Genomic DNA, 13,112 nt, shown 5'->3' with positions numbered 1-13,112 from the left:
GGACCCCAGTGAAATGCTAGGTGATACAGCAATTAGAGAACTAGACAGCGTTCCTGCAAGGCATGGGGGAAACAGTTCATATAGATGGCAACCAAACAAAGCACAGGATTATGTGCTCCAGGAGTAGGAACAAGACGGACTATTTGCATTTCCATCCTCAATTGCAGTTGACTGTATGGGCATTTAAATAAAGACAACATTCTCAACAGTGTATAGTTGTAACTTTCCACCAAGAGCCTGCTGCTATAAAATGAGACGACTTCTATTGCCAGAAAACTCCTGTAATTTCCTCTCTTGGTCTATCTCTGCTTGCTTTTACTTACAACTGGAATGCCTTCCCTCTTCCTCTCTGCACCTCCTTTATCTTTTGCTCCAGAGCTATATTATATGCCACCTCTCACAGGAAGTTATTCCTGATTTTCTTCCCCTCCAAAAAAAGTTATCTTTGCATCCTTTGCACCATGGAACTTCTATATTTTGCTTTACGTTAACAGTTACGTCTTGACTTATCCCCCTTCTAGTCTATACAGTGAGGAAGGGGCTGGAGCTTACGGACTCTGATTTCTTTTGGGGCCCACATAACAAATACTTGCCTAATTTAATTGCACTTAAAAAGTATACAGACTTTCCAACCAGGGCCCGGTAGAATGGCTCCCACGAAGAAGGGTGGTGAGAAGAAGGGCTGTTCTGCCATCAATGAGGTAGTGACCAGAGAATACACCATCAACATTCGCAAGCGCATCCATGGAGTGGGTTTCAGGAAGTGTGCCCCTCGGGCACTCAAAGAGATCTGGAAATTTGCCACGAAGGAGATGGGAACTCCAGATGTGCGCATTGACAGCAGGCTCAACAAAGCTGTCTGGGCCAAAGGAATAAGGAATGTTCCATACCGTATCTGTGTGCGATTGTCCAGAAAACATAACGAGGATGAAGATTCACCAAACAAGCTCTTACACACTGGTTACCTATGTGCCTGTCACCACTTTAAAAAATCTAAAGACAGTTAATGTGGATGAGAACTAATCGCTGATTGTCAAATAAAGGTATAAAACTGCCAAAAAAAAAAAAAAAGTATACAGAAACACAATGCCAAGTCCCACAAGTCAAAGTCAGTTTCCCAAGGAAATCTTCCACCCATCACCACTCTCATGACTACACAATCCTTAGCAGCACTTATCAGAGTAAACGGTGCACATCTATGTGTGTGATACCCGTTAGTATCTTCCTCCACATTCATAGTACAACTTCTAAGACAGGCTCAACATTGCTCGGGGCCTAGCAGAGTGCCTGCCACTTTGGAGAGGCTCAATAAATATTCGTTGGATGAAGGATACGAGGAAGGAAGAGTAGAAATTGTTCTAAACTTGCAACCAGGACATCTAACTTCCAGTCCTGGCTTAACCCATGACACTAACTGGCCATTACTTAGGAGAAAGTACATTACTTTTTTAGAACTTCATTTTCCTTGTCTATAAGATGATGCGATTAGACCAAATCACTTAAGGACTCATCTAAGCATAAGCAGTATGATTGTAAACACAGAGTAAATGCATCTACAATGCATAGAACACCAAGGAGCATGTCATACCATTTACTGAAACAAGATCTCACTATTTTCAACCAGCGCCTGACAAAACATTTTAGGCAAATATTAGTAAATCTGTATGTGAGTAATGCTACATGGGGACTGAGCAAGTAGAATTCAGTACAGACACAGGAGATCAAACAGGGTGTCAGAGAGAAAGATTTAGCTGGCAGGTGGATGTGAAGATGCATGATGCTTCTAGGGAGCAAGAGTAGATGAACCAAGCCTTAGTGGACAAAGTAAACATGGCACTTTCGGTTAACTGTGGAAAAACCAGTCTAGTGAGGAAGTTTCATGCTATTAATTCAAATTAACCTCCACAGGGAAAGATGCAATACTAATCTCAGCTATGAACCCTAACTCAGAAGGCAACCTCCACCATCTTTGCAAGAATATTGCTCTCAGAAAACACAGGTCAGTGCTTGGTTTTCACCCAGGGCAGAACTTCTAAGTCACTTTTACTGCCTCTCTGCCTTCATTGTTTAATTCCATCCTTGCTGTTTTGGAAAATGACATCCAAATATAATCAACTGTAATTTGCATTTATGTAAGAACGTTCCCTGAAGTTCTGTAAGTTATTTAAAAGTATGATAGCATTTTACAAAATACTTAGAATTTTAAAATTGCCTCTATAAATGTCCCCAATGAAAAGTAAATCCTCTCAATTTTTTCATAAAAAGTATTCTGTATGTGGAAAGAATATTCTTTTATATGTGAGAGTAGGAACTCTTATTTGTTTTTTTCTATTTGTCCAAATGTCCAATGTGAACAATAGTGAAAATCACAAGTAATTACGTAAAATTAAATAATTATTCATGAAGAAAGCCTAACTCTGATGAAAAGGAAAGAATTCATTCCCCCCCCCCTTTTTTTTTGAAGATTTTTTTTATTTATCTGAGAGAGGGAGCACAAGCAGGGGGAGTGGGAGAGGGAGAAGCAGACCCCGCTGAGCAGGGAGCCCAATGCGGGCTAGATCCCAGGACTCTGGGGTCATGACCTGAGTCGAAGGCAGACGCTTAATCAATTGAGCCACCCAGGCCCCCAAGAATTCATTTCTGATAATATAAATAACAATTACAGCTGACTATTGTTTTTCTTTTAAACACTGTACAAAGAAAAGCAAAGCAGGTATGAGTTAATCAAATAAACAGAATGAAAAGCACAATTCTATTTCACTTTAAGTTACAGTTGAACACACTGCATGGAAATACTTAATGATGAATGCTCACTTTCAGAATTCTTAGCAAGCTGGAGGCATGTCTTAGAGGAACACTGTGAAGACCAAGTAGCTACTCTTAGGAACTCTGGCAGAATTCGAGGGAAAGACCACATGGAAACCACAAGATGTGCCAATGTGGTAATGTCTTATTTTCACCATCTGGCTGCCATAAAATTCAGGTAAACATTGGACGTGTTGATATTTCCATGGTCACTTCAGCAAAGGGGAGGAACTGAGTCCCCACCATGGTGGGTCTTACCCTGCCCACAAAAGGCCAAGCCTTCCCACGAAATAAAAAGGATCTTATAATCACTTTGGAAAGATTTTTAAAAACTCATTAACAGCTTGGGGTGGCTTTCGGCTGGAATGTCACACCTATTCCGGTTCCTACAATCCTGAAGGAGAAAACCAAATGGTGACTTCCACATTTGTGGAAGTTCTCAGACACAAACATTCAGTAGCTCATTAGGGGCTGCTCTGTTTAAAAGGGTGCCCGACACACACAGAGGCCCTCTGAATTAAAGAGTCTAAACCACTGTCGGAGTCTTTTAATTCTGAACCAAGGCTCACATCTTCTCATTCTTGTTTTTCCTTGGTGCTTTTCCCATTTTCACATTTGACTCTTAAAAAAAAACAAAAACAAAACAAAACAAAACAAAACGAACAAAACCACTGCAAACTCCTAAATAAACTGGGGCGGGGGGGGTGCGGAATCCCATGCTTTTTATTTTATTTTCTTCTGGTCTAAGGAAATAGAGAGTTAAAATAAGGGACTCTGGGATGGGACTGCTCTGTTGTAAACCCATCTTCACCCAGCAGGAACAAAGGGGACCTCAGGCAAGCTATTTAACATTTCTAAACCTCTAGTTCCCAATCTGTCAAATGAGGGTACAAATACCACTGACCTTAGAGGGTTAAAGAACAGAATGCACAGAAAACTCTTAAAGGCAGAACCCAACGCCTAACGCTACCAGTTACTGAAAAAACAAAAGAAAAGGAAAAACAGCACAGAAATCATAAACCACGGTACACCCACCTACTAGCTTCTGCGACGTTGGGCAAGTCACCCAAGCCTTAATTTGCTCAAATGGGAAATAACATTCTGTAGGTCACACTGGACACTGGATCTCTGAGTCCTCAAATTGGCAAACACCCTTCAGCATAAAATCTCCTACAGAAAATGTGTACGGGGACTCTCTTTCCTTAGACCACTTAGCCTTCTCTGACTTCATCCCAACTTCAACAGTTGACCTTCATTAAGGTGCATTAGACACAGGGCGACAGTTGTTGTTGATACATCTTTTTATGACCATTACTGCATAAATGACAAAGAACAGCAATGTCACACTGAGCTCCCGCCCGCTGGGTTCACGTGGCAAAGTGACTCACTCCCACAGAAGAGCCTCTCCACACTTAGGATTCAACTCATTGCTCAGCAAAATTACAAATTACTACATGACATGGGCTTTTGAAGTCCCTGACAAAGATTATAAATCCTGTGTGTGGAATCTTTCAGAGCTAGGAATCCACAGATTCTCCTTTGCTAAAGCGCCCACGTCCCTCTTCACCCGGGGATCATATGGAGATGACTGAACCTTCACTGGGAATCCAGAGAACCAGAGGAGGAGGAGGAAGAATCTGAACGATAGCGTGAGACCAAACCAGGCTTCATTCTTTACTCTCACACACCAGCCCTGTGTCTTTAGGCAGGTCACTCAAACTTCCTGAATCTCAACCGCCCCATCTAGAAGATGGGGAAAAAAATTCACTGACGGACTGGTAAGAAAAGTAAAATGCCTAAAACAAGCACTATAATTACTATGAAATACTGTGGGCTCTCAAAAATACCATTAATAAATATTAATTATTTCCGCAAATATTTACCTGTTGTGTATCAGGCAATGCACTTGACACCAATAAAGCAGAGAATCTATGTGAACTAAAATGTTCTGATTAACGAAATACCACATAAGCTTATTAACTGTCACATACTACTCTGCTTTCATTAAGACTATACAAATTTGATTTATTATCCCATTATTAAACTTGTTTTTCTATCATTAGATTTTTATTTTTAGTCTCTATTTTGGTGTTCACCAAGGCAATCAAAGACTATAAGGCAGACTGCCTTTTCCAAAACACATTTGCTGGAAATATATTTCTCTCTCTGGTTTTGCTTCACTACTGGCTATATCTGCTTCTTCTAAAATACACTGAATTCCTTCTTGGAGGAAATCTCCTTCTTGGTTTTTTTTTTTTTAAGATCTTATTTATTTGACAGAGAGAGAGAGAGTACAGTCAGGGGGAGCGGCAGGCAGAGGGAGAGGGCGAAGCAGACTCCCCGATGAGCAGAGAGCCCAATGCAGAGTCGATCCCAGGACCCTGGGATCATGACCTGAGCCGAAGGCAGACACTTAACCGACTGAGTGATCCAGGTGCCCCTTTAATTGTTTAAAATATTCTTTTTCTTGGGGCGCCTGGATGGTGTAGTCAGTTGAGCATCCAACTCTGGTTTTGGCTCAGGTCATGATCTCAGGGTTGTGGGATCGAGCCTTGAGTCAGGCTCTGCACTCAGCAGGGAGTCTGCCTGAGATTCTCTCTCCCTCTCCCTCTGCCCCTCCCGCTCATGCGCCCACTCTCTCTCAAATAAATAAATCTTTAAAAAATATATATTTTTTAATTTATTTGAGAGAGAGAATGAGAGAGAGAGAGAGAGAGAGAGAGCATGAGAGGGGGGAGGGTCAGAGGGAGAAGCAGACCCCCTGCTGAGCAAGGAGCCCGATATGGGACTCGATCCTGGGACTCCAGGATCATGACCTGAGCCGAAGGCAGTCGCTTAACCAACTAAGCCACCCAGGCGCCCAAAAAATATTTTTTTTAAAGGACTCAATCTCTTTCTTGGCTCTATCACCAAAATTCCATGTAAATATTCTTGTGTTTAGTTTTCTGCTTATCATTTCCCTTTTTCATGTCTGTCTGCCATGTCATGATTATCAATATCAATGACACTGTAGGTCAGATGCTCGATGCAACATGACATAATCTATATGCAGCAGCTCCCAAGAATATCTTGACTAATTACATGGCTCCATTACAAAGAATCTTGCTCTCAGCTCTGTAACATCTTGGGATGCCATATAAAAATCGTGCGTGGCTGAAATGCTACTTCATGATTACGACGGTAATGTCACAGTATAAATGTGTGTGCGTATCCACACACACCTTATGACTACTACAAAAAAACAGCTTATTTTCCAAGAGCTCATACAAAGTCACAGGGATGAAGAAGAAATTAGAAAGGGAGATTCTTTTAAAGATATGCATATTTATCAAAATAAGGAGGTATGCCTATAAGGCTGCTTTCAAAGAAAATCTAAGGAGCATTAGTTACTCTGGACTTTAATGGCTGTTTATCTGAAAACTGGATTCTAAGATCAAAGTCACATTACTGTAGACAAGGAGGATTATAAAGAGTTAAACAGATGTCTATACTACAGAACTCAGAGCTGTTAATAAGGTAATGGTGCAGGCGCCTGAGTGGCTCAGTCGTTAAGCGTCTGCCTTCGGCTCAGGTCATGATCCCGGGGTCCTGGGATCGAGTCCCGCATCGGGCTCCCTGCTCGGCGGGGAGTCTGCTTCTCCCTCTGACCCTTCCCCCTCTCGTGCTCTCTCTATCTCATTCTCTCTCTCAAGTAAATAAATAAAATCTTAAAAAAAAAAATACTAGAATTAGGGATGCCTGAGTGGCTCAGTCCATTAAGCGTCTGCCTTCGGCTCAGGTCATGATCCCAGGGTCCTGGGATTGAGCCCCGCGTCGGGCTCCCTGCTCAGCGGGGAGTCGCTTCTCCCTCTCCCGTTCTCCCTGCTTGTGTTCATGCTCTCGCTCTCTCTCTCTCTTTGTCGAATAAATAGATAAATAAAATCTTAAAAATAGATAAGGTAACGGTGCTCAGAATCCATGAGCACAGGCTAGGCTTGGAGATACTACTGTGCTTCCCAAACCTCCCTGACTGTGGTAGCTTCGTCCCCCTCAGGTCAGGTGATGGGACTGGTGTTCTCACGGATCACATTCTGAGAAACTGGGTAGAGACTGAGGCTTCCAACAAACAAAAATAAGATCGGTTTGGTTTTATACAAGCAAAACAACCGATGGACTGATTCTCCCCTGTTCTGGAATAATAGGTAAATGCCTACTTTAGAGATTCGCATCATCTTCATTTTTGAGATCACATTATGCCTGTGGCTCATTTCCTGCTATTATGTCTCAGAAGAAACCTAATCATTTTAGCCCTCTGCAATGTCTGTGCTCCTACAATCTTATTAACTAGAGGACCATGCTGCTGCAGGGTTGAGATCTTATTTTGTTTCAAAACAGGAGGAACAGATAAAGAAGATTTCCCTGCCTGGCTTGGTAGACTCTTGAACAACACTGGAAAAAAAAAATTAAAAGAACAAGCTCCTTAACGAAGCATTCCCAGATGCTCCCGGCAATTCCAGAATCCTGCCCAGCGCGTGTTATCTTTCTGGGACATCCACTGTGAAACCTGCCCTCTGTAGCTTCAGAACGTGCTTAGGAGAACGGAAAGGCTCACCATCCCAGGATCTCGCAGAAGGAAGGGAGCCTTTTAGAATACTTGTTTCCATGCCCCTTTAACTCAGCAAGAAACCGTTCCAATAGTAAGAAGGTAAAAAGAAACCACAGCAATGCTGCCTACTTGTGCAATGAAAGAAAGTAATGACACATTTAGAACCTGAGTATGAAGAAGGGAATGGAAATAAGAGAAGTCACATCTCATTAGGTATTTGCGGGGGTGAGGTGGTGGTTAAATATTAAATTATATAATTTGTCACTTTGAGTAAGAACCCAAATTTCAGGAAGATTATGGATAAGAATCAAATGTAAAAAGCTACTTGGACAAGTGTTGCGAAACTGATAACTTTCTAGTGAGAGTATGATAGTTTATAGTCTACACATGATACTTTTTTTTTTTTTAAGGTTTTATTTATTTGACAGAGAGACACAGTGAGAGAGGGAACACAAGCAGGGGAAGTAGGAGAGGGAGAAGCAGGCTTCCCGCCGAGCAGGGAGCCCGATGATGGGCTTGATCCCAGGACCCTGAGATCATGACCTGAGCCGAAGGCAGACGCTTGACGACTGAGCCACCCAGGTGCCCCTACACATGATACTTTTGAGTATGAAAATAGTCAATTGTGTATAGCTTTGAAATATTTATTTATTGACCCACCAATCAGCTTTCCTATATTGGTATTATTAAACTGTCTTCAAATATAAAATTCTTTCTAAAAAATAAAATCTTTATGTATCCATGTAGATTGAAGTAAAAGAAAATGAGCAGAAGGGTTTTTCTTGGTACATTCATGCGTTTTAGTCATATTCTTAGCCATATCTGTTCTAACATCATGTCCCTGACATTTTTCAGAAGATTATATTTTTCAATACGGATACATTATATAATAAACTATTTCATAAAATTGCCTGCAATATTTTCCAAAATTGCACTAGCTGTTTTAGGTTAATAAATTTGAGATTGTTAACATTTTCAAATTGGGTCCTTCTTTATAGACTTTATTTTTTTTTTTAGACCTTAATATTTTTAACTCAGAAATATTCTCCCTTTTGAGGGCCAAAATAGCTGGAAAGCCCAGAACAAATTCTGCTACATGGAAGGTACTCTTAATTCTATTATTTTTCAACTGCAAATATGTAAGTATTTCAGTTCAAATATTTCCACAGAACTATCTTTTTGTATTAGTATAGAATATTATTCTATCACAAATACTTCAGGAGACAAAATTCATTATTGGTAGATTATCACAGCTTGTTTGGGCACAAATATGACTTATTTGTGAGTCATAATTAATTCCAAGCACATTCTCTCCATAGGCTTCTCAGTTTAATAAATGTCTTACTACGATACTGTGCTCTATCAGAAACTATTCATATCCTTATCACTAAATACTTTCAACAATTTTTAAAGAAGCAAAAGCATTTACCATATTATTCAAAATAATGATAGATATTTCTCTTTATCAGAATGAACTTTCAAAAGCTTCACCTTGATTCCCTGAATTAAAGGGGGGGAAAAATCAAACCATAATTGTTTGCAAAGATTTTCTTCTGCTAAGGGAGTTCACAGAGTCATAGCTACTGCTTCATTTTTTTTTTTTGTACATGCGTAAGAAAACTTGGAATAAAAAAAAAGAGCTAAATTAACATGGATCACTTGATCTAAGTGAAAAGTCATGCTTCACAGAGTAATATAAAAATGCATTTTCTGCAGCTGTCCATGCTAAAATGTTATTTTGGGTACAATATTCTGAAAATAACAGCTCATTTTAGAAGTAGACGCTGATACTTTCTCAGCAGATCTGTGTCTTTTGAATTTTGTGTGGTTGCTCATATCATTACGGTAAACGTGGTGGATGCTAAATATTAACAAACGATTTTGTACAAGTTACACATTGGTGTTAACTTCCTTGAGAAACAAAAATTCAATATTTAATTTTTTGTTAAACATACGCTTTCAGGTTTTTTTTTAAAGCTTATTATGGCCAAAAAGATTTATTGCAAGATAAAAGCATTAGCCAACAATAAAACAAAGAGTTAATAGATTTCCACCAAACAATAAATGATAACACCATCGAAGCAAATGCTCTCAGACCACCATGGCAAGACAGCCTGGCCTTGACTTTCCATATACTTCAATTATATCTAACATAATTTCCCACTAACACTGCTCACTGAAGGTCTGGTATCTCAGTGGACCTTACAGCTTACAGACCAGCGCACAGCATGATTAGCTACTCACAACCAGCAGAAGGTAAAGGTAAAAGCACCACATCCTTCTCTGACACCCTACTGACTGGAAAGAGTTGGCTGTCCCAACTCACTCTTGCCCAAGCCTACTCCATTTTAGCACTCAGTGCCCACATGCTGTCTCTCAAAGGGAGATGCAGTGACACTGCATCTGGAAGGATTTGGGGAAAAGCTGGAACATCTTTCGGATTTAACCAAGTGTTGAAGTGAGAAGTCTGTTCAACTGCATGAACAGAATCTGGGAATACAAAGGGAAAATCTATCAAATCCATCCTGGTTTATCTTAATAAGAAGAATGCTTCATTTAAAAACTCAGAAACTAGAATAAAAACTAAACTGGTGAGAAACTTGAGCAACAGGTGTAATCTGCAAGTACCTCCAGCAAACCAGGACTTTGGATCAGCCCACGTATGTGAAGACGCAGGCTGGGGGAATCAAGAACACTCGAAGTAAGTTGATGAACTGCAAACTTCCTTCTCTAGCAGTTTTTTTTTTTTTAAAGGGGCCGACATCTAAAATCAAGAGCCTTCCATTAAACAAACAAGCACATTTCCTACCTCTCGTGAGACACTGGAGGAGATGGCCCAACACAGCCCATGTTCCAAGAGGACAAGAGGCTATAGCCAGGTAGGCTACCATCTACCCCATCCTACAGTCAAGAATAATAGGAGAGAGCATAATTCTTTATGGAAGTGAAGAATATTTTATTTCCCATAATGCCCAAATTAATTATGTTGTGGCGAAGACTAGAACTTGGTCATCTTCCCATTACCTAGGTGGCCCTGAAGTAATGTGACTTCACGCCCACCCCTCACCCCCTGCAGAGCTTGTGTGATGCTCCTCTTCTGTGTATGATAAGGAGGCTTGCATACTCTGCATAAGAGGAAGCAAGAATTACACTGAATCCAACTCCCACCAGTGGGCATTTACTTGGTTTCCTCATCACGATCCATTAAAAAGGTTGTGCACCTGGGCTCTTCCAATGTTTTCCCCTTACCGGCCCCTTAATGTGTTCCCTAGAGCTGTGGTTACACTGAACTTGGAGTGCTCTTGTTATGAGTTCCAATCCATGCAGGTCTAGCGGAGGGGACCAGGGCATGCGTTAGGAATGGAATGGTACCACATGGTTTGGGTTATTAGGGGCTGTCGGGACTATATCGAGATGTAATGCACAGTGGCCAAGAGCCTGTGGCTTTGGAGGCAAATACTGAGTTCTCCCATGCTCCCACTGACTTGCATTAGGGCCTTTCCAACCCTCAATTTCCTTATCCTTAAAGTGGGGTTGTCATAAGGTCATCACGGCATTGTTATAAAGCTTAAATGTAATACTATTCATAACACAGTGGAGTAACACGCACATACTAATGGCTCAATAAACAAAAGCAACCTTTCATTTGTACTTCAGGTAGGATCCAAGGGGAATGATGGTGGAATAGCCTCACCTAGTTTTTGTTTGTTTGTTTTTTTGGATTCAGCGAAACAAGTCTTTTGGAGGTTTCAAATTTTGAGAATCTGTTCCGAAAATTTCAGAATAACTGCTATGGTTCCTACCAACATACTATAGAGCATTATCAGATTTATATCCTAAGGACATGCTGTTTTACACTCTGACTTAAATGATGGATTATATACAATCATTATAGTGACCACTGGGGATTATTATATAGTTACAATTGTTTTTCCAACTAAAGCATGTTGCCTTTAGTTAACATATAAGAATTTTTTTTTTCTCCACAGGTAAGCCCAAAACTCATTATACTGCATTCATCTCAATGTGAGTTTTCAAAACACACAAAGAGCACAACCTGACAAAAACCTTTTCTAAGACACCCAAATAGATGTGCATGAAGATTTCACCAAATATTATATATCCAGATGCACTCTTCCCGTTAAATTCTGATAAGCTTCCTGTGAAAAGTTAAAGTGGTTGGAGATGTAGCATGGGTCATGAAATAAAACCAAATCAAATCCATCTTAATATAACTCAAAAGGTCTTTGCAATTTGCATTGCTTTTTCAGGAAGATAAAAATGCATATTGCTTCTTTTATGTGTTCTTAGCTATATATCTATTTTTGAAAAGCTCTCATGTAATTTCTAAGTTTAGGACCTACTTCCTTTTTACTGTGCTGTCTGGGCTACAGTCCATCTCTGATACCATTTGGATCCTCACTCCAAGGAACCTATATAGACTGACTCTCAGAAGGAAGATAACCTTGCCCTAACCTCTTCTGTGCTTGTGGACAATACAAGATGACCACTCTCTTCCCATCTACAGCATCTATCAGCACCATCCACATAGATTTAAAATATTTTTTAAAATTCCCAGGACACCTGGGTGGCTCAGTCGGTTAAGTGTCTGCCTTCGGCTCAGGTCATGATCCCAGGGTCCTGGGATCGAGCCCCACATTGGGGGCGGCGGGGGGGGGGGTCCCTGCTCAGCGGGGGGTCTGCTTCTCCCTCTCCCACTCCCCCTGCTCGTGTTCTCTCTCTGACAAATAAATAAAATCTTTAAATAAAATAAAATATTTAAAAATTCCCTTTACTTGGTGTTGGGGGAAAGAGCCTTTCTAGAGTTTCAACATCTTTGATTAAAACGATCTCTTGCTAGGAAAAGGAGGTAAAGGAAGAAATTCATTTCTTTTAGCCTAAGGCAGAACACTGTGGGGAAAGAAAACAAAAAGAAGAGGCAGTAGAAGGAGTCAGTGGAGGATTAAGGTTAAAAACAGTGGTGCAGGGGCGCCTGGGTGGCTCAGTCGGTTAAGTGGCTGCCTTCGGCTCAGGTCATTATCCTGGAGTCCCTGGATCGAGTCCCGCATCGGGCTCCCTGCTCGGCAGGGAGTCTGCTTCTCCCTCTGACCCTCCCCTCTCTCATGCTCTCTGTCTCATTCTCTCTCTCAAATAAATAATAAAATAAAAAACCTAAAAAAAAACCAAACAAACAGTGGTGCACCTAAAGACAGAAACTGCGAAATCATTTATCTGGGTTAATGACCAGATTACTTATGTTTTTATTTTCCACTCATTAATATCAGATTTTAAAAGGATGGATTATATAGAAATAAAAAAAAAAAACTTGGTAGGAAGGGAAACCTTCAAGCAATATATTCAAAATTTCAAACAGAAACAACCCGAGTGAAACAACCTAACACTGGAGTCTTGCATTTAGGAAGAAAATCATTAGTCACCAGGAGTATCAGCCCTTAATTAAAAAGCTAACATACAGATCTGGAAAGAAAAGATGTGTGTTGGGCCCTCAGTCTTCCAAGAATCCAATCCATCTTCTCATTTAAACCTTTCCTAATGATTACCTTCTTGGGGCATTTAGAGACTTCGTAAGACACTCAGGGGACATCAAGCTATCCACTTGGCCGGCACTGCTTTGTAACTGTTCCACATTTGTGCACAGAGAATTTCCAACAATGCTGTAAATTACCTGAGGGCAGGAACTGCCTACTCTTTCTTACCTTCT

The 13,112-nt window shown here is 40.6% G+C and overlaps 1 protein-coding gene and 1 pseudogene across 1 annotated transcript in view; one reads left to right on the top strand and one right to left on the bottom strand.

Moving 5' to 3' along the window:
• Positions 1 to 13,112, bottom strand: part of GNAQ (G protein subunit alpha q) — a 311,400-nt gene that overhangs the window by 100,709 nt on the left and 197,579 nt on the right. The gene's annotated exons all lie outside the window — the stretch shown is intronic.
• On the top strand, positions 645 to 1,055 carry LOC118026267 (annotated as a pseudogene).

Source organism: Mirounga leonina, unplaced genomic scaffold (genome assembly GCF_011800145.1).
Source record: "Mirounga leonina isolate KUSES-001 unplaced genomic scaffold, KU_Mleo_1.0 Mir_224, whole genome shotgun sequence".
Lineage (NCBI taxonomy): Eukaryota > Metazoa > Chordata > Mammalia > Carnivora > Phocidae > Mirounga > Mirounga leonina.
The sequence above is the reverse complement of the archived record's forward strand: the minus strand, read 5'-3'. Positions and strand labels throughout refer to the sequence as shown.